Source organism: Mirounga angustirostris, unplaced genomic scaffold (assembly GCF_029215605.1).
Source record: "Mirounga angustirostris isolate CCGP_5_RB_7025 unplaced genomic scaffold, mMirAng1.0.hap1 SCAF_11, whole genome shotgun sequence".
Taxonomy (NCBI): Eukaryota; Metazoa; Chordata; class Mammalia; order Carnivora; family Phocidae; genus Mirounga; species Mirounga angustirostris.
In genome coordinates this window covers 108,126,975-108,153,935 of record NW_026991719.1, presented here as the reverse complement: position 1 = coordinate 108,153,935, position 26,961 = coordinate 108,126,975, and the positions used below count along the sequence as shown (strand labels likewise).

Genomic DNA, 26,961 nt, shown 5'->3' with positions numbered 1-26,961 from the left:
GCGGAAAAAAAGCTGGGGTAGCAATACTTACTTATATTATGCAAAAGGACTTTAAAACGAAGACTGTAACAAGAGACAAGGGCATTACATATTGATACAGGGATCAGTTCTCCCAGAGGAGATAATTATAAATACCTATGCACCCAACATAGGAGCACCTAAATATATAAAGCAAATCTTAACAGACATAAAGGGAGAAATTGGCAGTGATACAATAATAGAATGGGACTTTAGCACCCCAGTTACATCAATGGAGAGATCATCTAGATGGAAAATCAATAGGGAAAGAGTGGCTTTGGATGACACATTAAACCACATGGACCTAACAGATAAATACAGAACATTCCATCCCCAAACAGCAGAACACACACTTTTCAAGTGCACACAGACCATTTTCCAGGATAGATCACATGTTAGGCCACAAAACAACTCTCATTAAGTTTAAGAAGATTGAAATAATATCAAGCATCTTTTCCATCCGCAATGACATGAACCTAGAAATCAATTATAAGAAAAAAAAAAAAACCTGGAAAAAAAAACCTGTGGAGGCTAAACAGCATGGTGCTAAACAACCAAAGGGGTCAATGAAGAAATCAAAGAGGAACTCACAAAATGCCCAGAGACAAATGAAAATGGAAACACAATGGTTAAAAATCTTGGGGATGCAGCAAAGCATTTAGTTCTAAGAGGGAAGTTTATATAATATAGTCCTACCTTCAAAAACAAGAAAAATCTGAAATAAACAATCTAAACTTACACCTAAAGGAACTAGAGAAAGAACACATAAAACCCAAAATTAGTAGGAAGGAAAAAAATAATAAAGACCAGAGTGGAAATAAATGAAATGGAGACTAAAAAACTTTAGAAGTTGTTCTTTGAAAGGATAAATGAAATTGAAAAACCTTTAGCCAGACTCCTCAAGTAAATGAGAGGACTTGAATAAATAAAATCAGAAATGAAAGAGTAGAAATTAAAATGAACTGCACAGAAATACAAAGGATTACAGAGACTACTATGAAAAATTATATGCCAACAAACTGGACAACCTGAAAAAAATGGATGGATTCCTAGAAACATATACTCTTCCAAGACTGAGTCAGAAAGGTACAGAAAATCTGAACAGACCAATTACTAGTAACAAAATTGAATCAGTAATTTTTTTAAAAGATTTTATATATTCATTTGAGAGAGAGAGACAGAGTGCACAAGCAGTGGAAGAGGCAGAGGGAGAGGGAGAAGCAGAACCCCTGCTAAGCTGGGAGCCCAACATGGGCTTGATCCCAGGACATGGAGATCACGACCCAAGCCGAAGGCAGATGCTCAACCATCTGAGCCACCCAGGCTCCCCTTGAATCAGTAATTTAAAAACTCCCAACAAACAGAGCCAGATGGCTTCACAAGTGAATGCTACCAAAACTTTAAAGAAAAGTTAACAAAACTATTCCAAAAAATAGAAATGAATTGTTCCAAATTCATTCTGTGAGACCAACATTACCCTGATAAGAAAACCAGATAAAGAAACACTACAAAAAAAGAACATCATAGGCCAATATCCCTGATGAACATAGATGTAAAAATGTTTAACAAAATATTTGCCAGCTGAATTCAACAATACATTAAAAGGATCATTCACCATGATCAAGTGGGATGCAGTGATGGTTCAATACCTGCAAATCAAAAAATATGCACCACATTCACAAAATAAAGGATAAAAGTTATATGATCATCTCAAGTGAAGAAAAAGCATTTAACAAAATCCAACATCTGTTCACAATAAAAACTCAACAAAGTGGATTTAGAAGGAATATATTTCAACATAATAAATGAGGCATACAGTAAGTTCACAGCTAACATCATACTCTGTGGTGAAAAGGTGAAAGAATTTCTTCTAAGATGAGGAACAAGATGAGGGTGTTTATTCAACAATACTAGAAGTTCTAGCTGCAGCAATTAGACAGGAAAAAAATAAAAGGCAACCAGATTGGTAAGGAAGAAGTAAAATTGTCATGATTTGCAGATGACATGATACTATACATAGAAAACCTTATAAGACTCTACCAAAAAACTATTTGAGCTAATAAATGAATTCAGTAAAATTGCAGGATACAAAATTAATATACAGAAATCTGTTGTGTTTCTACACAAATAATAAGATAGCAGAGAAATTAAGAAAACAGTTGCATTTACAATTGCATAAAAAATAATAAAAGACCTAAAATTAATTTAATCTAAGAATTAAAAGACCTGTATTCTGAAAACTATAAGACAATGATGAAATTGAAGATGACAAAAATAAATGGAAACATATACCATGTTCATGGATTGAAGAATCAATATTGTTAAAATGTCCATACTACTCACAGTAATCTACAGATTCAATGCAGTTCTATCAAAATACCAAATAGTATTTATCACAGAACTAGAACAAATAATCCTAAAATTTGTATGGAGCCACAAAAGACCCTGAAAAGCCAAAGTTATTTTTGATGAAGAACAAAGCTGGAAGTATCACAACCCCAGATTTCAAATTATACTACAAACCTATAGTAATGGAAATAGTATGCTACTGGCAGAAAAATAGACACATAGATCAATGGAACAGAATAGAGAACCCAGAAATAAGCCCATGCTCATATGGTCAATCTACAACAAAGCAAGCAAGAATATATAATGGATAAAAGACTGTCACTTCAATAAATGGTGTTGGGAAAACTGGACGGCTACATGCAAAAGAATGAAACTGCACCACTTTCTTATGCCATACACAAAAATAAACTCAAAAAGGATTAAAGACGTAATGTAAGGCCTGAAACAATAAAACAATTAAAAGAAAACATAAGCAGTAATCTCTTGGACATCCGCTTTAGCAATATTTTTCTAGATCTGTCTCAAGCAAGGGAAACCAAAGAAAAACAATTGGGACTACATCAAACTAAAAAGTTTTGGTGTGGTGAACGAAACCATCAACAAAATGAAAAGGCAGGCTAACAAGGGACGCCTGGGTGGCTCAGTCAGTTAAGCGTCTTCCTTCGGCTCAGGTCATGATCCCATGGTCCTGAGATTGAGTCCCACATTGGGCTCCTTGCTCAGCAGGGAGCCTGCTTCTCCCTCTGTCTCCTGCTTGTGCTCTCTCTCTCTGACAGATAAATAATTAAAATCTTTTTAAAAAGAATGAAAAGGCAACCTAATAAATGGGAAGAAGATATTTGTAAGTGATCTATCTGATGAGGGGTTGATCCCAAATACATGAAGAACTCAGAAAACTCAACACCAAAATCTAAATAATCCAATTAAAAACAGGCAGAGGACCTGAATAGGACATTCAGGTGGCCAACAGAGGCTTTAAAAAAAATGCACAAATTCACTAATCATCAGGGAAATGCAAATCAAAACCACAATGAGATATGACTTCACACCAAGCAGAATGTCTAGTAACAAAAAGAGAAGAAAGAACAAGTTTTGGCAAGGATGTGGAAAAAGGGGAACCCTTATGTACTGTTGGTGGGAATGGGAATTGGTGTTACCACTATGGAAAACAGTATGAAGTTTCCTCAAAAAATTAAAAATAGAAATACCATAAAGCCCAGTAATTCCACTTCTGTGTATTTACCTGAAGAAACCAGAGCACTAATTCAAGGAGATATATGTAGTTCTATGTTTATTGCCACATTACTTACAATAGCCAATATATAGAATCAAACTACATGTCCATTTTTTTTTTTAAAGGATTTTATTTATTTGACAGAGAGAGCAAAAGAGCACAAGCAGGGGGAGCAGCAGAGGGAGAGGAAGAAGCAGGCCCCCTTCTGAGCAGGGAGCCCGATGTGGGACTCAATCCCAGGACCGTGGGATCATGACCTGAGCCGAAGGCAGATGCTTAACCATCTGAGCCACCCAGGCAACCTAAACTACATGTCCATTGATAGATGAATGGGTGAAGAATAGCATAGTATTTCTCAGCTATAATAAAGAACAAAATCTTGTCATTTGTGACAACATGGATGGACCTAAAGGGTATTACGCTAAGTGCAGTAAGTCAGACAGCAAAAGACAAATACCATGTTTTCACTTTTAAATATAATCTAGAAAACAAAACAAATGAACAAACAGGAAAATTGAAATAGACTCATAAATACATAGAACAAACTAGTGGTTGCCAGTTGGTAGGGGGTTGGGGGATTGCGTGAAACAGGTGAAGGGGATTAAGAGGTACAAACTTCCAGTTATTTAAAAAAAGTTACAGGAATGAAAAGTACTAGCATAGGGAACATAGTCAATAATGTTGTAATAACTTTGTTTGCTAATATATGCTAACTATGCTGATCACAGTGAGCATTTTGTTACATATATGATTTGTTGAATTATTGTCATACACCTGAAGCTAATATAATATTGTATGTCAAATATACTTCAATAAAAAATAGGAATGGTGCATTTTTAGTAAGGAATTGGATAATTAAGTAGAGAATATAAATTGTGTAAGATTACATTGTTTATTTTTCAAGTTGGACAACTGCTGTAAACTGTGACTTTAAATGTGACATAAGAAGAATGTTCACCCTATTTATAATTCCACAGTCTTGAGGGAAACACTGACCACATCTTTATAATTTCCTTATCATGTTTTGTATTTACCTAAATATCTTGATACATTTAAATTTACATATATACATACATGTTTATAATTGTTTATTTTCTTGCATATATTTTTCATTTTATAGCTTTTTTGTATCTTATGAGCATTTTTGTAGTATACGTTTGTTATCACAAAGTATGATTTAAAAATATGAACAAAAACTTTCTATTTATGAAATATAACCTTTTTTCTGTATGAAATATTTAGTTAATATGGAATTCTGATAAGTGAACACAAAGTGACCTAAAATATTACCATAATCTGTGTGTGTTTTTTCTTTAAATATAACTTGGATAATAATGTATGTTGTAATTCTTTTTTCTTGCTCACTTAATTTCCTTTTCTTTGCACACTCTTCATTTTTCTACATGTATCCCGGAGGAGTAATGGAAATATTTGGTAAATAGCCAGAATGAATACCATAATAGTGTAGGGAGAAAAAAAAAAATTTCCATCTTGCCGTCTAGGTTTGTGGCTGAGACAACCCTGTCATAGAAAAGAGAGGAAAAAAAAGTTTAATAACATATATACCACCTGCATACATGGGAGAGACCCAGGAAAATTGAGTAACTCCCTGAAATGGCCAAAGCCATCACCTTAAATACCACCTTCGGCTAAAGAGAAAAGTTGTTGGGGGTAGGGAGTCAGTTATGTTTACCAGGAAAAGCACAGTAAACAAGAGTATGGTTGTTATGCAGATTTAAGCCTCATCTTGTTCATTGATAAGAGTTTAGAGATTGAGTCAGACCCCTCTTACTGGTATAGCAATAAAGACACCCTTACAAATGGTGATTTTCCTTATAAATGTAAACGTGTTTTACAAAAGGGTAACTTCAACTTGGTTTTTAGGGTTTCTCTCCTGTCTATTTTTTTTTAAGATTTTTTATTTCTTTATTTGAGAGAGAGCAAGCATGAGTGGAGGGGAGGAGCAGAGGGAGAGAGAGAGAGAGAGAGAGAGAGAGAGAGAGAGAAGCAGACTTCTCGCTGAGCAGGGAGCCTCACTCAGGGCTCCATCCCAGGACCCTAGGATCATGACCTGAACTGAAGGCAGACACTTAACTGACTGAGCCACCCAGGCGCCCCTCCTGTCTGTTTCTACCAAAAAAAAAAAAATAAATAAATAATCATTATGCCAAAGAGGCATATTTTGGGGTATCAAATTATGCTCATCTTCAATAGCATACGGAAAAATACAGAAATAATATCAACACACATGCATCCATATATGCAATTAAGCAATGTCAGTATTTTTCTGACTCTTGAAAAATTGGGATGTGAATGTGGCTCCATTCTTCATTTCCAATTCCAATTTATCTGTTCTTTCTCAGCCAAGTGAGTTGTTGGATCTACAGGTGGCTGAGTATGTGTCTTTTCTGGGAATTTCTCCCTTGGGCTGCTTAAGTAAAAGAAAATCAGCTGAGGGGGACTTTGCAAAGTTTCAAGGCTTCTAGTGAAAAACAACAGATTGTGGAAAGGGCTTGACCTAAGAAACAGGTGGACTAATGATTGAAGGTCAAATAAGTCTGACTTATTTCTCCCTATTGTTCCTATATGCCAAAAATCCAAGATAGAAACTGAATTTGTTACCTGAGCTTTCCCGGCACTTGAGGCTCAGAGAACACAAGAAAACTAGGAAAAGTTGGGAGGCTTCCTCAGAGTGCCTCAGAAGTGGGCTTACAGCTTGCCTCCATAGGGCTTAATAGTGTGAGCTCTGAAGTCAGGCTAATGTGATTTTTAAAATTTGTCTCTAACTTTTATTAGCTCTGTGACCTTTGATAAGTTACTTAAACTTTCCCTTCTACCTTTGTTTATTTATTAACTGGTCTAGAGGGACATTGTAAAGAATCAATGTAAGAATCTTTATCAAGATCCTTCAAATATTCACTGGTACATTTTAAGTGCTCAGTAATTGTTAGCAATTGTTGTCGTTGCCTAGAAATGCACTAATCCTGCCCTGGAATTTTCAGAATTTTGTTATTCCTTGTATGCCTGCCTCCTTGAGACTTGCCCTCAACTACTTGATAATTGGGAAAATGCATGAAATGTAAAGCTGATATGAAGAAGAGCAGAACTAGGTCAACTTGAAATTGAGTTCTTGCAAAAGGAGATGAGGGTGGGTAGCTTAAAACCTCAGTTTTGATTTCAGATGGCAACCAAAGCAAAGAACAACAGTGCATCTTAAAACTGGGCAAAATTTAAGGCAGCTATGTTTCCTGGTGACTTTGTCTCTTACTGGCATTTTTTTCAGACTGGAAGGGGGTGGGAGATGAGAACTCAAAGCCAAGGCTATTTTTTTTTTCTTTTCATATCTGGAGCAATCATTAGGAAATAGTTTGAAAACAGCATAAACCGTTACAACTTCCTTTTTGGCCAAAAGTTGAAGGTCAGGCCTATGCAGAGTTACAACAGGCTTGGACCTAAGCTAGGCCTCCCTTATGTTCTTTTTTTTTTTTTTTTCTTTTTAAGATTTTATTCTATTTATTTGACAGAGAGAGAGTAGAAGCAGGGGGAGCAGCAAGCAGAAGGAGAGGGAGAAGCAGGCTCCCTACTGAGCAGGGAGCCTGATGCAGGGCTGGATCCCAGGACCCTGACCCTGGGATCATGACCTGAGCCCAAGGTAGACCTTAACCGACTGAGCCACCCAGGCACCCTTACTCCCTTGTGTTCTCTATGTATTACAAGAGAGTTCAACATTGCTGAGATCTTGGTGTACAACTTGGAGAGAGAAATGCTAGAACTGAATCAGTAGCTGCCAGGAGGTCCTGCACAGGAAGTCCTGGGTAAAGCCTTGTTTTCCACCCAGTGTGGACAAGATTAGAGAAATCCACATGATATGAATTGGAAAAGGTGGGGAGAGATAAAGGGGAAGGATGAATAGTTGAAGAAATAATGGCCAATGTACACATCCAAGAAGCTCAACAAACTGTAAGAGAAAAACAAAGATGATCCATATTATAATCAAACTGGCAAAATCCACAGATGAAGCAAGAAATTTGAAAGCGTCAAGATAGCCTCATTCATATGCAAGGTATCCTCAATAAGATTACAGTTGGTTTCTCTTCAGAAATCATGGAAGCCAAGACATTTAGAGAACATATTTAAAATTCTAAGAGGAAAAAACCCCAATCCTGTCAACCAAGGATTCCATACCCAGCATGACAAGCTTTCAACAACCCCAACGAAACTAAGACATTCCTAAAAAAGAAAAACAGACAGTTTGTTACTAGAAGACTTCCCCTACCAGAAACACAGAAGAGAGTCCTCCAAGGTGGAATGAATACTCTGTAGACAGTAACTCAAAGCTGTATGAAAAGATAAAGAGCAGATAAAAAGCAAAGAGCAATAAAGGTAGCTACAAAGATACATATAAAAGCCAGAAGTATTGTATTTTGTTTTGTAACTCCATTTGTTTTGTATATGACTTAAAAGGCAAGTACACAAACAGTAATTAACTGGGCCCACAATGTTTGAAGATGTAATTTGTGAAAATAACCTAAAAGATGTTGAAGCTGTCTAAATGACCAGGTTTATAGGTAGTATAAAAACTACTTGTTATTTAAGCAAAATGATGGTTATACTGTTAAGATAGTAATTGTATTCCCCAGGGTAAACATTAAAGAAAACATTTTAAATACAGAGAAGGAAATGAGAAAGGAATAGAAAAAATCAATCACAAAAGAATGTACTAACTGAGGAATTGAGAAAAAATATAAGACATAGAGAAAAAAATAGCAAAATGGCAGTAGTCTTTCCTTACCAGTAATTACTTTAAATGTAAATAGATTAAAATCTGCAATTCAAAGGCAGATATTGGGAGAATGGATTTAGGAAAATATGATCTAACTATATGCTGTCTAAAAGAGACTCCTTTTTACATTCTGTTTGCACATAGGTTAAGAATAAAATGATAAAAAACATTCTATGCAAATAGTAATCAAAAGAGAGATAATACCGGACATAATACTTTATTATTTTTTTTATAAGATTTTATTTCTTCATTTGTTTGAGAGAGAGAGAGAGAGAGAGAGACAGAGCTTGTCTGACCAGGAGGAAGAGCAGAGGGAGAGGGACAAGCAGGCTCCACACTCGGAGATCATGACCTGAGCAGAAATTGAGTCAGAGGCTCAACGAACTGAGCCACTTAGGGGCCCCTGACATAATAGACTTTAAACCTACAATTCTTTGCTGAGAGAAGGAAGGACATTATATATTGATACAGTTTCAATATATCATGAAGATGTAAGAGTTATAAACACCAGCCCTTTACCAGCATTCCAAAATTTATGAAGCAAAAACTGAACCAAACTAAAAGGAAAAATGAGTTCTACAAAACTAGATGGAGACTTCAAAACCCATTGGAAATATGGGATAGAAGACCTAGGCTGAAGATAGTTATGGAAATAGAGAATGTGAACATTTCTCAAGTATGCATGGATCTTTTCTCCAGAATAGATGGAATGTTAGACCAGAATACAAGTCTCACCCAATTTTTTAAAATCCCCCCAAATTTGAAAAAATTAAAATCATACAAAGTATCTTCTCCGACTTCAGTGGAATGTATAAATCAATAAAATAAATACTGGAAAAGTCACTGTAATATACATAATTATATGATATGTTAATATATCAGTATATATGATATATAATGATACACTATAGTATATAATATGTTAATATATTTGACAAATCATTGTATTATCTGTTAAAATACATGTATTATGCCATATACTTATTATATAAATTTGTTCAAGTTGAAATTGAAATCTGGAAAAGAGAAGATGCCCAATGAGGGTAGGTGTCTCAGAACTCTGATACCTAATGGAAACCAAAAGCAAAATGCTAAGAGAATGAACAAACTGAGCAAGATTCAAGGCGGCCATATTTTCTGGTGTCTATAGCTCCATGGTGTTTTTTTTGAAACTCTAAGGGCGGGAGAAGAATGCTCGGCAGCAGGGCTACTTGGCTTTTCTGGGGCAATACTGCCATCGTGCGGAAATAGTTTGATCAACCCCAAGCCGCGCGTGGTTCCTTCCCGCAAGGCCACGCAGTTGGGGGATTGCAGGCCAGTGGAACGCTGAGCAGGCTCTGGACCCAAGCCTGGCCTCCGTACCTCATTCTCTGCGGCCTGGCAGGAGAAGTGGCCAAAGTCAGGGTCTTAGTGTGGCATCTGCTAGGTTAGAGGCCAGCATCCAGCCAGCAGCTGCCAGGAAGTCCAAGCACAGGAAGTAGGGAGGCGGGGCCCGCGTTGCCTAACAGTGTGGGCCAAGGCTTCAGCCAAGTGCAGGCCTCGGGAGCTGTTGTCTTGAGAATATGCACTTTGGGGGTTTAGGCAGGCTGGCTGTCCCTGTGTTGGTGGGTCTGGGCCCACTGCGAGGGCAGTGACAGAGCACAGGCCACCGCCAGGCACCCTGTGTAGCCAAAGTCATTGATGGAGTTGAGGCCTACCAGACGTCTAGAGTAAGACTTGTCTGGAGCAAGAAGGGCCTGTATCGAAGGAATGGGGGTACACTGACGTGCCAGTGTGGGCCAGGGCCTCTTCTAGGAGACTGCAGTTGCTCGAGTCGATGAAAACTACAAATGGGATGGAAGGCCTTGAGGGATTATCTGAGCCCACCAGCTAGCCGCTCGGGTGGCTCTGCCGGCTCACGGTGAGGTCCAGGGTTGATTCCTTTCTCCTGACAGGACTCTGATGTCATCGAGCTCTTGCAAGGAGAGCAGCGAGGTGGTGTTTTTTGGGCGGTATTCCCCTGAGAAGGATGGCAGCATTTAGGCCTGAGGAAACCATTCTTTACCTCATACTAGTTAGTGTTCTTCTCTGTGCCAGCTTCATACATACTTCCTGATGGAAAATTCCTCAGTGACCTGACAAGATATCCAGCCTTTTGGTTTGGAGACCTCCAGATGCCTCATGACTCATCATTGTCCAGTCGAGAAGGGTGGCTACAATTTCAGGGGTGCCTCTCCCCTTGTGGTGTTCTTCTCACTCTGTTATGTCAGTATCTGAATTCTTAAAGAAAGGAAATAATGTTGGCCTGGTGCTCTGCTGTGACTTTCCAGTGGTTCAAGATCTGTTTCAGGTATGGCCTCTGCTGGCTCTGATGACCCAGGCAAGCATTCCACTTTGAAAAGTCTGCTTCTGTCAATATGGAGAAAGAGAAGGAGCTTTTGTGGTAGCCTCACTTGTAGGGTGGTCACGGTTGAGTTCACTGGTGGTGAGTGCACAGCTCACCATCATCATTGGTGCCAATTAGCCGCTCTGAGGTCCTCAGAGATCCTTTGGGAAACTTACCTCATTTCCTGTAAATGAGAGAAATGACCTCTAACCTTCCCCTCCTACTTCAGCCATAGAGTCTGGACCAGAGGAGCTGGACTGCCTCCTACGGAGGAGTAGTTTGACGTGATTGTTTTCTTGGAAGAGTACAGCCATATGTGTGGGGAGAGTGTCCCATATCGGAAGCTAGAAATGTAGTTGTTCTTAGTCCTGGAATTCTTTAGGCTCAAGACTGTTGTGTTCATTCTTTGCAGACTTTTTTAGTCTAGGCCATATACCTAGTAGTTCCTGTAAGCATAAGGCAGTCCCACTTACTGAAGTCCAGAGTGGTAGAGCCAAGTTTTATTGATATTTCCTTTGTAAGCATGGATAATATGTGTGTGTGTGGGGGGGGGGAATTGATCCATCATTCTGGTTGCTTATGGATCAGTTCAGTTGAGGTACACCAGATATTCCCTTTAGCCTTTACAAAGCCGGAATTCCATGGTCTTTGTCCTGATAGGCAGAGACATTCCCAGGTGTGATTTAGGGAGAAAAGCAAACTGTTGGACTTTGAGGATCTAACCATAAAAGTTTGCTGATAGTAGGTCAGAGAAGTGGCAAAGTAAAGTGTATTTTACTCTACATCTAACATATGTGGTAACATTGAATGAAACACATAAACCTGTGTTTTAGAGAGCCAGAAGCACGTTAGATTGTATATGTAACAATTCAAACAAAACATCTCATGTACTTAGATCCTAATATCTAACTTTGCAAATCAATCTTTTGAGGGTATGTTTCAAGTGTTTGCATATCTATATATGTAATTTGCATCATATATATAATGTAGGCTTGAAATACTGAAAAACAAGGTTTTTAACTGGTAACATGTGAATTCATTCCCCTCAGAGTAAACACCTGGTCTGATCCAAACCACAGTGTAATATATAAATCCAATTTTAGTACAGATTTTTTTATATGTGTGAAACTAAATCTGGAAGCATATGTATTGATGTAAGATATAAATAATCCAACATGTTATCAGTTGTCTTAACAGGTTTTAAGATTTTTTTTTTTTTAAGTTCTTGATCATCACATTGGTTATTTTCTGGATCTTTGGATGCACTATTCCTTAGTTTACTAAGGAGAAAATATTATAATCCTACATCTAAGAAATGAAGTGTAACACGTAGAAACATACACAAAAACACCATAAAGTCACAGGAACTAATTGAATGTTTAATGGTATGGGAAAGACTGTCCTAATGTTAAATGAGGAAGTCCTGAGATAAAACTCTGAGTGACCTCTATTTGGGATTTATACATATGTAGGTGTATGTGTCATGCTGTGTATGGCATGCAGTAATGACAATTGTCTGGTCCCTCCTTTTATGGCTTATGCCAATGGTTGTCTACAGTTCAACACAAAAAGTGACAAAATGAAGAAGTACTCGCAGGTTGTCTGGGAGGTGATCCAGGTCAAAGACCACTGGAAGTTTTGAATTGTTGGCTTGAGATCTCCAGCCTTCAGGCAAACTTCTTTCCTTTTTATGCCTGACTGTACCCAATTTATCCCTTTTTTTAAAAAAAGATTTTATTATTTGAGAGAGAACAAGAGAGCACACAGGTGTGTGAGCAGGGGAGGGGGAGGGGCAGCAGAAGAGGGAGAAGCAGACTCCCCACTGAGCAGAGAGCTCTAGGTGGGGCTTGATACCAGGACCTTGAGACATATCCTGTGCCAAAGCTTAACTGACTGAGCCACCCAGGCAACCCCCCCCCCCCCCATTTATCCCTTGAAGAAGAAAATATGATGCCATGGAAAACACTGGACTTGTAAAACTGAGAGAAGTGAAGCAGACCAGCCTAGACAAGGTTGGGTGGAAATGTCATTTCTGACAGAAGAAGGTGCCTGATGATGGTAGGTGGTTTTCAGTCTCAGTTTCATTTCATATAGAAAATAAAAGCAAAAGTGTGGCAGTGTGAGCAAGTTTCCTCAAACCAGACAACTAGCTAGCTACCATGTTTCTTGGTTCTTTTGTCTTTTTGTGGCGTTTTTTTGGACTAGAAGGGCGGGGGAAGAGTTCTCTGAGGACAGGGCCTGTTGGCATATCTGGAGCACTACTGCCATCGTGAGGAAATAGTTTCAAAACATCCCAAGTTGTTACAGTGTCTTTCCCTTGAGGCCACCAGTTAAGGAATGTCTGACCTATGAGGAAGTAGAACAGGCTTGAGTTCCAAGCTGGACCTCTTGCCTACTCTCCTAAGGCCTAACAAGACACCCGGACATTGGCAGTATCTGGATGTAGAACCTAGAGACCTGGAGAATGCAGGCGCTGCAATGAGCTAGCGGCTTCCAGGAGGTCCAGGCATAGGAAGTCACGGGGCAGGACTTAGTTTCCAAGGGCAAGACTAGAAGAATCCACCCAAAGACAAATGTAGGCTCTTGTGGGCATTTGTCTCCTGTTCTTGCCCCTTGCAGCAAGAGTTAGCAGGCTTTGACATGGTGTCCCTAAGCTATGGTGCTTAGGTCCCTTGTGGCTGAAGTGTCAGAGTAAGATGGACAAGCTTGTTCCAAGGGAAGTTTAGGAACATCTGATATGCTTATGGATCACAGACCACACAAAATACTAGAGCCCAGTGTAACTTTGGCTAGCAGAACAGATGCACACACCTAAATGGGATGGCTAGATGGAGAGGAAGACCAGGAAAAACTTTTAAGTCTAGGAGGAAGCAGCTACAATAGATGTGTAGCTGATTTCTCAGGCCTAGATAAAAAACTTGATGGGAGTCTTCATCTAATCTCAGGTATCACAAGACAAGCCTATGAGACATCTTTGTCTCCAACCAGCTATAAACCAGAGAAGAGAGAACATTGGTATAATGGGATTAGTGGTTGCAGACTTCAAGGTGTTGGGGAGGAAAATTTTTACTATGCCCTTCAAGATTCTTCCAGCTGGTATAAGAACTAAATTGACATGAGAAAGATTAATAGGGAAACATAAGTTTAATTATGTGCTCACAGAGGCCCAATAATGAAATTGAGAACTAAAGAAATGACCAGTCAGGCAGTTTTTATACTTTTTATACAAAGACAATAAATCTGTGAGGAATTGACAGGACAAAGAAAACATGATCAGGAGTTTCAATTATAAGGAATTCTAAAGAGAATTTGGACTGGAGTAGTTAAGTAACAAAGTTTGTTTTTACAGCCTTCTTGGCTCTAAATTTTTATCTTTGGTGATAGGGATGTCTCTTAACCTGGTATCCTACAGGGAGGATACCTTTCACATAGTTGATTTTTTCTTGATTTCTGGAGACAAAGGGGAGTCAGAATGTTCTTTTGACACTGGCTGTTTCTTAAGTAACTTCTCATTCAAAATCATTAGTATGCTAAAGTGGAACATTGTTGGCAGGGATCCAGAGGGGAGCTGCTGGAGCCCCTATGATGGACTTTGATTTCCTCTGGAAAAGCCAATAAATACTTTTGTGCCCTCCCGTCTTGTGATAACTTGAAAAATCACAATTCCACCTGGGGTAGGTCTTTTTTTTTTCTTCAACTAGCCTAAATTAGACTCAATGGCTTAGCCTCTACTCCTAATCAGGCAGTGGGGCTCCAGAATTTTGTGTGATCTGAGATCCATAGCAATCGTACCAAATGCTGCTAAACTTCCCTTGAAACAAGCTTGTTCATCTTACTCTGACACTTCAGCCACAAGGGACCTAAGCACCATAGCTTAGGGACACCATGTTTAAGCCTGCTAACTGGATGTATCTGAACGTAGAACCTAGAGAATAGGAGACAAATGCCCACAAGAGCCAACATTTTTCTTTGGATTCTTCTAGTCTTGCCCTTGAATAATAAGTCCTGCCCCGTGACTCTATGCCTGAACCTCCTGGAAGCCGCTAGCTCACTGCAACCCCCTCATTCTCCAGGTCTCCAGGTTCTACGTCCAGATAACTGCCAATGTCCAGGTGTCTTGTTAGGCCTTATGAGAATAGGCAAGAAGTCCAGCTTGGAACTCAAGCCTGTTCTACTTCCTCATAAGTAGGACCTTTGTTAACTGGTTGGCCTCATGGGAAGAACGCTGTGACAACTTGGGATGTTTTGAAACTATTTCCTCATGATGGCAGTAGTGCTCCAGATACAAAAACAATTCCTGCTGCCAGTCCTTCTCTTGCCCTTCCAGTCTGAAAACACACCACCAATAGACAAAGGCACCAGGAAACATGGCTTTTTAGCATTTTGTCCAATTTGAGGAAACTCGCTCACAGTGCTGCATTTTTGCTTTCAGTTTTGCTGAAAAGCAAAATTCAACTGAGTAAATGTGAAAATCTAGTTGGGCTTATTAAGTGACTCATGAATCAGGTATCATCCCATCTAGCAAGTAGAGAAATAGTCTGAGGAGTTGTACAAAATGGAAGGTTTTTTATAGGCAGGTGGGTGTGGCAAGGAAGTTATTAGCAAAAGAAAAGAAAGAATTTTTTTGAGTCTAGGACATCTTCTTTGTGGGGAGGAGGAAGAGAGACTGGCAGAGTTTTTATCATGCAGATGATCTCACTAGTGCTGATCTGGAATTTGAGTTTGAATGTTGAAAGGTCACATTCCTGAGGTAAGTTGAAACTACAATTGAATCTTGGTTTGCTGTCTTGGGGGTGGGGTGCAAATGACTTCATTTTGGGCTTCTTTTTTTAACTTTTTTCCATTTGAAATCAAACTGAGACCTTAAGTCACTCACCCTCATCAGACATCTTTGTCTTTCAGAAATTAAATTTCTACTTTATCTAGCCTATGCATTTCCACTTTTCTTCATTTAGCATTTTATATCCAGTATTTTCCCTTAGCATCATGTTTTCTGCCTCAATGGCTAAGTCTGAAACATCCACTTTTAACAAAGAGAAGAAAATGTTAGAAGTTACCTTAGAAGAGGGTATCTCTAGACATCCCCCTTACTTCTGAGGCTTTCAGAGATTCTGATTTCATTTTGTTACCAAGCTCTGATACTTTCTTTTTATGGGAAGCAAACTGTTACTAAGTGCAACAATAGGGCCTAGTTAGTGGTCTTCACTATATTCAAAACAATATTTCACATGGAGTGACACATTTCTGTACATTCCTTTCATAATAGATATGTTTTTAAATGTAGTGTATACTTGCTGTGGGTCTCCTTTAAGATTGCAACAGAAGTACTTTCCAATTTCATTAAATACCTTTTTCTTCCTTCTGTACTTTAGGATCTTTTCTTTATTATTTATTGATCTGTGTTGCCATTTTTTGAGTAGAAAATACCCTTTATTTGTAAATGGATTGAGAAAATAAAGGAATGCTCCGCAAAAAAGAAAATCACTGATATAAATGGACCAGTTTAAAATAAGCACTGATTAGATTCATGGATATTCACTTCTGATTCTTTTGCATTACATATACACCAATCTTTAGGTTCTTGTAGAAGACAGAATTGAATTACTTGGTCAATAAACATAAATTACTTATTAAACATAACATCTTATATTCCCACAATTAGAGAATGAGAATTTTTAATAATTTCTTAGAATATTTATATAACATTTGTTTGGCACAAAAATCATTTACTATATCAAAATAGGTATTTTGTAGTCTATAGTGTCCATTGACCAATAACTTTAGAAATAATCAGTGAAAAGTTACCAAATCTTACCTAATATGAAATTAAGTAACATGGTTTAGATTTCCTTTGACTCAAATAGGAAATAAAAAGGGAACTTACATAACATCTTGGAAGGAATTAAAGAAAAAAGATATCAAGTCAAATTTTACTATTTAGATGCTTTACTCAAAGGAAAGTTTTCCAGGCACCTGGCTGCTGGCTCAGTCCGTAAAGCCTGCAACTCTTGATCTCAGGGTTGTGAGTTCGAGCACTATGTTGGGTGTGGAGCCTACTTAAAAAAAATTTAAAAAATAAACATAAAGGAAAGTTTTCATCTACATACCATTATAGGTCTTTTTTAATTAAAGAAATAAGACAGGGATGCCTGGGTGGCCCAGTTGGTTAAGTGTCTGCCTTCCGCTCGGGTCATGATCCCCGGGTCCTGGGATTGAGTCCTGCATGGGACTCCCTGCTCAACAGGGAGCCTGCTTCTCCCTCTGCCTGCCGCTCCCTCTGCTTGTACTCTCCTGCTCTCTGGCAAATAAATAAGTAAAATCTTTTAAAAAAATAAAGAAAGAAAACAGAAAATAGTGAACTTATTTTACTAAATGTTAATAAACAAAGAGCCCCCTCCCCCAAATGGAAGGGTTGGGTTAGTCATTATAAAAATCAAGTCAAAAAGACAGAAAGCCAAAAATGCAATAGAAATAATAAATGAATTCCAATTTGATTCTTCGAAGACAGCAGTAAAATATAACAACCCATTGTAAGTATGATTAAGAAATAAAATGATTAATATTCATAAAATATGATTCAAAGTTAGGCTTCCTTAAATAGGCAATTTTAACTTTGAAAAAGGCACTTCTAGCCCTGGCCAAGTGAGGATATTAGAAAATTTTCTCTCCAAGGAACAACTACAAAGCTGTATAAAATTGACAAAAACAACCATTTCTGTGCTCTGGAAATCAACTAAAAGCATTCAAGAATGTTAGTCTTTGGGTAAGAAATGTTGGAATCTGTGTTACTCTGGCCTGGACTCTTCTCATCCACCTCACTCTTCTCATCCACCTCCTGCTTAGCTCCATCAATAAGAGGGTTCTACCAAAGTGAAATAAAGACCTTCCTAGATAAATACTGACTGGGAGAATTCTGTGCTAGCAGACCTGTATTATAATAAATACCAAAGGAAGTCTTTCAGGCTGAAAGGAAATGACTGTAGATGGTGACTTGAATCCAGGAGAAATCAAGAACACAGGAAATAGTAAATAGCTGGATTGATGTAACAAACTCGATATTTTTTTCTCTTCAATAATTTAAAAGACACAAAACCATATAAAGCAATAATTATTATACTGTATTGTTGGCTATATATCATATATTGATGTAATATAAGTACAAAAGTTCGGGGGGATAGAACTGTATAGAAGGAAAGTTTCTCCATTTTACTGGAAGTTAGTATTAATCTGATGGCTATTTTTATAGGTTCAAATACATACTGTATTAGAACAACCACTAAGAGACTAACTGAAATATATAGTTCAAAATTAAAAGAGAAATTAAGGGGCTCCCAGCTGGCTCAGTTGGTAGACCGTGTGACTCTTAATCTCAGGGTTGTGAGTTCAAGACGCAAACTGGATGTAGAGGTTACTGAAAAAAAATCCTAAAAAAAGATTTAAAAGAGAAATTAAAATGGTACATGTAAAAATAGTGAGCATAAATGAAGGCAATGAAGGTAGAATAGAGCAACAAAAAGGGCAGTAAGACAGAAAACAAATAGCAAAGTGGCAAACTGAAATCCAACTATATCAATAAGTACGTTAAATTTTAATGACTAAACATACAAATTAAAAGGCAGATATTATTAGACTGGATAAAAAGTAAGATCCAAGTATGTGCTGTTTACAGGAGGCATTAAATTCAAAGATACGAATAGGTTGGAGTGAAAGGACATAAAAATATATATGATGTCGCTGATAACTGTAATAGGGTTGGTGTGTTTATAGTAATCTTTGAAGAAATGGATTTAAGACAAGACTTTGAGGGGCACCTGGGTGGCCCAGGGTCCTGAGATTGAGCCCTGTGTCAGGCTTCCTGCTCAGTGGGGAGTCTGTTTCTCCCTCTCCTTCTGCCCCTCTCCCCCACTTGTGTGCTCTCTCTCTCAAATAAATAAGATCTTTTTTTAAAAAAAGACAGGACTTCAAGACAAGAAATATTATGAAACACAAAGAGGGAAGTTACATAATGAGAATAAAGTCAATACAAAAGGAAGATATAACAATTATAAATGTATACATATCTAACGAAATATGCAAAGCAAAAAGTGGCAGAAGTAAAATGAGGAATAGATAGATCAACAATAATAGTGAGGTATTTTGGGGTGCCTGGGTGGCTCAGTCATTAAGCGTCTGCCTTTGGCTCAGGTCCTGGGATCGAGCCCCACATTGGGAAGCCTGCTTCTCCCTCTCCTACTCCCCCTGCTTCTGTTCCCTCTCTCGCTGTCTCTCTCTCTGTCAGATAAGTAAATAAAACTGTTTAAAAAAAAATAGTGAGGTATTTTGATACCTCATTCTCAATAATTGGAAGAACTAGACAGAAAATCAAGAAGATAGCATATACAAACAACATCAACTAACTTGACCTAACTTACCACACAAAGCCTGCAGCATATACATTCTTTTCAATTACACATGGAACATTCTTTACGGACTAAAAAATAAGGCTCAGAATTCTTAAAGATTGAAGTCATGCAAAGTATATTCTGTGATCACAATGGAAATAAATTTAAAATTAAAAAAAGAATCATAGGATATCCATAAATATTTGGGAATTATACAACAGCTTACTAAATAACTGATAAGGAAGAAATCATAAAGAAAATTATAAAATATTTGGAAACTAAGGCAGCATTTAGAAAGAAATTTATAGCTTTAAAGACTTCTATCAGCATGTATTTGTTGACAATAATTTCTGATAATTGTTTCTATTTCCTTGGTGTTAGTCATGATCTCTCCCTTTTCATTCATAATTTTATTAATTTGGGTCCTTTCTCTTTTCTTTTGGATAAGTCTGGCCAGTGGTTTATCGGTCTTATTAATTCTTTCAAAGAACCAGCTTCTAGTTTCGTTGATCTGCTCTACTGTATTTCTGGTTTCTAATTCATTGATCTCTGCTCTAATCTTAATTATTTCTCTTCTGGTGCATGGCTTAGGCTTTATTTGTTGTTCTTTCTCCAGTTCTTTAAGGTGTAAAGTTAATTTGTGTATTCAGGATTTTTCTATTTTTTTGAGTGAGGCGTGGATGGCTATGTATTTCCCCCTTAGGACTGCCTTTGCAGTATCCCATAGGTTTTGGACTGATATGTTTTCATTTTCATTGATTTCCATGAATTGTTTAAGTTCTTCTTTGATTTCCTGGTTGACCCAAACATTTTTTTTTTTAAGATTTTATTTATTTATTTGACAGAGAGAGACACAGCAAGGGGGGGACACAAGCAGGGGGAGAGGGAGAGGGAGAGGGAGAAGCAGGCTTCCCGCTGAGCGGGGAGCCCGATGCGAGGCTTGATCCCAGAACCCTGGGATCATGACCTGAGCCTAAGGCAGACACTTAACGACTGAGCCACCCAGGCACCCCGACCCAAACATTCTTAAGCAGGATGGTCTTTAGCTTCCAAATGTTTGAATTTCTTCCAAATTTTTTCTTGTGATTGAGTTCTAGTTTCAAAGCATTATGGTCTGAGAATATGCAGGGAATAATCTCAGTCTTTTGGTATAGGTTGAGACCTGATTTGTGACCCAGTATGTGGTCTATTCTGGAGAAAGTTCCATGTGCGTTCGAGAAGAATGAGTATTCTGTTGTTTTAGGGTGGAATGTTCTGTAAATATCTATGAGGTCCATCTGGCCCAATGTATCATTCAAAGCTCTTGTTTCCTTGTTGATTTTCTGCTTAGATGATCTGTCCATTGCTGAGAGTGGAGTATTGAGGTCTCCTACAATTAACATATTATTATCAATATGACTCTTTATTTTGGTTAACAGTTGGCTTATGTAGATGGTTGCTCCCATGCTGGGGGCATAGATATTTACAGTTGTTAGATCCTCTTGTTGGATAGACCCTTTAAGAATGATATAGTGTCTTTCTGTGTCTCTAATTACAGTCTTTAGCTTAAAATCTAATTTGTCTGATATGAGAATTGCTATCCCAGCTTTCTTTTGAGGTCCGCTGGCATGGAAGATGGATCTCCATCCCTCCACTTTCAGTCTGGATGTATCTTTAGGTTCAAAATGAGTCTCTTGTAGACCGCATATGGATGGGTCCTGTCTTTTTATCCAATCTGCAACCCCATGCCGTTTCATGGGAGCATTTAGGCCGTTCACATCAAAAAATGGGCAGAAGAGCCTTGCAGTGGCAGCAGCTCCAGAGCAGAGTATGAACTGCGGCAGCCAGAGTCATGGCAGGGCAGGTGTTTAGAAAGTTTCTTCCCCTCTTTGACCAAGTTTTAGTTGAAAGGAGTGCAGCTGAAACTGTAACCAAAGGAGGTATTATGCTTTCAGAAAAATCTCAAGGAAAAGTATTGCAAGCAACAGTGTAGCTGTTGGATTGGGCTCTAAAAGAAAGGGTGGAGAGATTCAACCAGTTAGTGTGAAAGCTGGAGATGAAGTCCTTCTCCCAGAATATGGAGGCACCAAAGTAGTTCTAGATGACAAGGATTATTTCTTATTTAGAGATGGTGACATTCTCGGAATGTATGTGGACTGAAATCATTATTAAAATGGCATGAAGTGAAGCTGTCCATTCCAGTGAAGTGAAATCTTTCATCATGTAAATAATTTTCATGTCTCTCTTTTATAATAAACTAATGGTATTCAAACTAATGATATCCAGTGTCTCTAAAATTTAGTTTTAGTGTACTGATATAAACATTAGCAAATAAAAATGCATAAATGAAAAATAAAAAAAGGGCAGAAGACATGAACAGACACTTCTCCAAAGAAGATATACAAATGGCTAATAGACACATGAAAAAATGTTCATCATCATTAGCCATCAGGGAAATTCAAATCAAAACCACATTGAGATACCACCTTACACCAGTTAGAATGGCAAAAATTGACAAGGCAAGAAACAACAAAAGTTGGAGAGGTTGTGGAGAAAGGGGAACCCTCTTACACTGTTGGTGGGAATGCAAGTTGGTACAGCCACTTTGGAAAACTGTGTGGAGGTGCCTCAAAAATTTAAAAATAGAGCTACCCTATGACCCAGCAATTGCACTCCTGGGTGTTTACCCCAAAGACACAGATGTAGTGAAAAGAAGGGCCATATGCACCCCAATGTTCATAGCAGCAATGTCTGCAATAGCCAAACTGGAAGGAGCCGAGATGCCCTTCAACAGATGAATGCATAAAGAAGATGTGGTCCATATATACAATGGAATACTACTCAGCCATCAGAAAGGATGAATGCCCAACATTTGCATCAACATGGATGGAACTGGAGGAAATTATGCTAAGTGAAATAAGTCAAACAGAAAAACAATTATCATATGGTTTCACTTATTTGTGGAACATAAGGAATAACATGGAGGACATTAGGAGAAGGAAGAGAGAACTGAAGCGGGGGAAATCAGAGGGGAAGATGAACCATGAAAGACTATGGACTCTGGGAAATAATCTGAGAGTTTTAGAGGAGAGGGGTGTGGGGGGATGGGTGAGCCCAGTGATGGGTATTAGGGAGGGCACGTACTGCATGGAGCACTGGGTGTTATACGCAAACAATGAATCATGGAACACTACATCAAAAACTAATGATGTAATGTATGGAGACTAACATAACATAATAAAAAAATATTTATTTATTTGTCAGAGAGAGAGAGAGCACAAGCAGGGAGAGCAGCAGGCAGAGGGAGTCCCTGGACTGAATACTTCCCCCCCCCCCCCAAATTTATATATTGAAGCCTAATCTCCACTTGATGGTATCTGGAGATGGAGCTGTTGGGAAGTAATTACATCATGAGGGTGGAGCCCTCATGAAAGGATTTGTGCCCTTGTAAGACACACAAGAGGGTGCCTGGGTGGCTCAGTCGGTTAAGCATGTCTTTGGCTCAGCTCATGATCTTAGGGTCCTGGGATTGGGCCCCACACTGGGCTCCCTGCTCAGTGAGGAGTCTGCTTCCCCCCTGTCTGCCCCTTTCCCCAACTTGTGCGCTCTTGCACTCTCTCTCTCTCTCAAATAAATAAATAAAATCTTAAAAAAAGACACAAAAGAAATGATATCTCTCTTGGCCATGTGAGGATATAATGACAAGGTAGCCCTCTACAAGCCAGGAAGAGGGCTGTCACCAGATGCCAGATTTGCAGTGTCTTGATCTTGGACTTGCCAGCCTCCAGAACTGTTAGAAATAAATAAGCCCTGTGTTGGGCTCTGCACTCAGCAGGGAGAATCTTCATTTTTTCCTTCCTACTATCTTCTTCTTTTTTTTAAATATATAATGTATTATTTGTTTCAGAGGTACACGTCTAGGATTCATCAGTCTTACACAGTTCACAGTACTCACCGTAGCACATACCCTCCCCAATGTCCATCATCCAGCCCCCCATCCACCCCTCACCACTCCAGCAACCCTCAGTTTGTTTCCTGAGATTAAGAGTCTCTTATGGTTTGTCTCCCTCTCTGGTTTCATCTTGTTTCATTTTTTCCTCCCTTCCCCTATGATCCTCTGTTTTGTTTCTCAAATTCCTCATATCATAAATAATTAAAATCTTTTAAAAAAAATCCAGTCCATAGTAATGGGCAAATAATTTAAATATTTTACTAAAGAAGATATATTTCTAGCTAATAAATACATGAAAATATGCTCAAAGTTCACTAGTTATTAGGAAAATGTAAATGGAAACCACAATATTATGCCACCACAGATCCAGTAGAATGGTTATAATTGGGGCGCCTGGGTGGCTCAGTTGGTTAAGTGTCTGCCTTTGGCTCAGGTCATGATCCCAGGGTCCTGGGATTGAGCCCCATATCGGGCTCCTTGCTCAGCGGGGAGCCTGCTTCTCCCTCTGCTTCTGCCTGCTACTCTGCCTGCTTGTGCTTTCTCTCTCTCTCTGTCAAATGAATAAATAAATTCTTTAAAGAAAAAAAAAGAATGGTTATAATTTTATTTATTTTATTTATTTTTAATGATTTTTTTCCAGCCTCTGGCACTTATTTATTTATTTGAGAGAGAGAACATATGAGCGAGTGAGGGGCAGTGGGGAGAGAATCTTCAAGCAGACTCCCTGCTGAGTGCAGAGCCCAACACAGGGCTTAATCTCACAGCCCATGAGATCATGACCTGAAATGTTCTAGCCAGTGCAAGTGCTTGCTTCCTTAAGCATCCTGAATGCTTAACCGACTGAGCCACCCAGGTGCCTCTGGAATAGCTATAATTTTAAAATAGATAATTACAAGTATTGTTGAGGGTGTAGAGAAACTGGATCTCATACATGCTGGTGGGAATATAAAATTATATTGGCACTTTGGAAAATGGCTTGACTATTTCTTTAGAGAGAAAATGTAGGACACAAAAACTAAAACAAGTGGGACTACATGAAATTAAAGAGCTGCTGAGCAGCAAAGGAAACAATACATTGAAAAGGCAACCTACAGAATGGGAGAAAGTATTCACAAACCATATATCTGCTAAGGGGTTAATATCCAAAATACTAAAAACTCATACAACTCAATAGCAAAATTAAAAAAAAAAGGAAATAATCCAATTAGAAAATTGACAAAGGACCTGAATAGATATTTTTCTAAAGACATACAAATAACTAATAGGTGTATGAAAACATGCTTAACATTACTAGTCATCATGGAAAGGAAAATCCAAACCACAATGAGATATCACCTTATACCAGTCAGGATGGCTGTTATCAAAAAGACAAGAGATAAAAATGTTGGCAAGGATGTGGAGACAAGGGAACTCTTCTATACTGTTGGTGGGAAAGTAAAATGGTCTAGCCACTATTGAAAATAGTATGACAGTTCCTCAAAAAATTAAGAATTGAATGACCATATTATTCATCAGTCCCCTTCCTGGGTATATCACTCTCAATAGGCTGATTTCAATTTCTTCAGAAGGTATTTCTTCTTCAGATATATCTAAGTGATATCTGCACACCCATGTTCATTGTAGCATTGCTCACAATAGACAAGATATGGAAACAATTTAAGGGTCCCCCAAAGGATAAATAGATAAAGATGTAGAAATTTTAAGCCATGAGAAAGAAGGACATCCTGCTAATTGTGAGAACATGGATGGACCTTGAGGGCATTATGCCAAGTGAGATTAGTCAGAGAAAGACAAATACTGTATGATGTAACTTCTATGTGGCCAAACTCATGAAAACAGTAGAATGGTGGTTACTATAGATTGGCTGGTTGGGGAATTGGGGAGATGTTGTTTAAGGGTACAAGCTTGCAACTCAGAGAAATAAGTTCAGGAAATTGAATGCACAGCATAGTCTTTCATGCTGGTCTCAGCCGTATTGATAGTGATGCTATTGGTTAGAAATTCCTGGGGGCACTCACGTGGGACCATGGCAAGCCCCCACAGACATCTTCCCTTTGGAACCAATGCTGTGGCTGGACAGGCCCTTGTGGTTCTTAGCATGATTGCAAGATGCACTGCAGCAATGACCATCAAGAAACTCTGGGAAAAAAATAGGTATGTTATTTACAATTCCTGAAGGGTATACAGTGTGCCTGAGGCTACACAGCGAGGACTTGATGAAAGAGGAGGAGAGAAGAGAGAGTGTGAGTGAGCATGGACTTGGGGTTCTGCTTTTATTGAGGTCCAGGGTGGAGGCCTAGAGTTTCTCTGGTTCATTATTCATTGAGTTTTAAACAAGAGCAGGAATTAAAGCTTGGGAAGTGGCCAAACTCAATTATTTAAGTCAACCAAAGATTTCTAAAACAAAAGAACTTCAGGAGTGGGGCAGCCTGGCTCTTTCTCTAGTCTTGTGGATTGCAATGTGTTTGAGATAGCCGTCTTTGAAGTGGATGCCTCATTAATCACAAGCGCAATATTAGCACTTGCATTACAACAAACAAACGAGCAAACAAAAAAACCTGTCCCAGGCTTACACTACACATAGTTACTATAGTCAACAGTACAGTATTATAAACTTCAAAGTTGCTAAGAGGCTAGATCTTAATTGTTCTCACCACAAAAAAAGAAATGGTGATGATGTGTCATGACAGAGGTGTTAGCTAATGCTGCAGTGGTAATCCAGTTGCAATATATAAATATATGAAACCAATACATTGTACACCTTAAACTTACACAATGTTATATGTCAATTATATCTCAATTTTTAAAAAAATAATAAAAAACTATAAGTTTAGGATATGGCCCTTCTAGTCACCTTGAAGGTATCTACCCATAAGAAATGAAAATATATGTCCACACAAGGGTATACACGAATTTTCATAGCAATATTATTTAGAGTAGCCACAAACTAAACAATCTAATGTCTATCACCAGGTATATAGATAACCAAAATGTGGTATATTCCTCTAATGGAATATTAGTCAACAATAAAAGGGATGAACTACTAATAAATATTACAACATGGATGAACCTCAGAAATGTTTCACTAAGTAAAAAAAGCCCAATTCAAAAGAAAGCATATTGTATGATTCCGTTTTATGAAATGTCAAAACAAGGCAAAGTTATAGAGACAGAAAACAGATATATGTTTGTGAATGGATGGAGTTGGGAGTGAGAAAGCAATCGCAAATTTTGCAAATTAATTTCAAATTTAATTACAGATTAATTTTGCAAGTTGCAAATTAATTGCAGATATAAGGAAACTTTTAGGTGATTGAAATGATCTAAAACTAGATTGTGGTAGGTGTATAACTATAAATTTACTGGAATTCATTTGAGTTTTATACTTATAATGAGTGAATATTACGGTATGCAAATTTTCCTCGATTAAGCTGTTAAAAATTTTAAAAAATGAGAAAATAGAATAACTACACATACAGGAAAGGTAAAAGTGATGTGGTTTCCTCTAGAAATTTTTTTGTCATTGTATTTGAAAGACGAGAGGAAATGGATGATTTTTTACAGAGTTCATTTATTCATTTAATAAATCGTTATTGAGCACCTATTCCATTCTATGAACACAGTCTCTCCCTTGAGGATTTTCTCTTTTATTGGGAGGAAACAGACAATAAACAGATCACCTTTGTTTATTATTATATGCAATCTGGTGATGTGTAATAAAAATGCAAGATAGTGTATAGATAGAATGATGTGGAGGAAGGGGTTACTCCAAGAGAAGTAGGCCCTATTCCTGCTGTTAGCTCTGGAGCAGTGGCTCAGAGATTTTGCTTAGTGGGGGAGATGAGTTGTAAGAATAGAGAGCTTTGAAGCTCTCCCCAAGTTGACCAGCTTTATTTGGAA

General features: G+C 38.2%; 1 long non-coding RNA gene and 1 pseudogene across 2 annotated transcripts in view; both read left to right on the top strand.

Moving 5' to 3' along the window:
- The window catches only part of LOC123839239 (uncharacterized), a 167,911-nt gene that overhangs the window by 16,141 nt on the left and 124,809 nt on the right, over positions 1–26,961 (top strand). The window lies entirely within an intron of this gene.
- On the top strand, positions 20,470–22,132 carry LOC123839341 (10 kDa heat shock protein, mitochondrial-like; annotated as a pseudogene).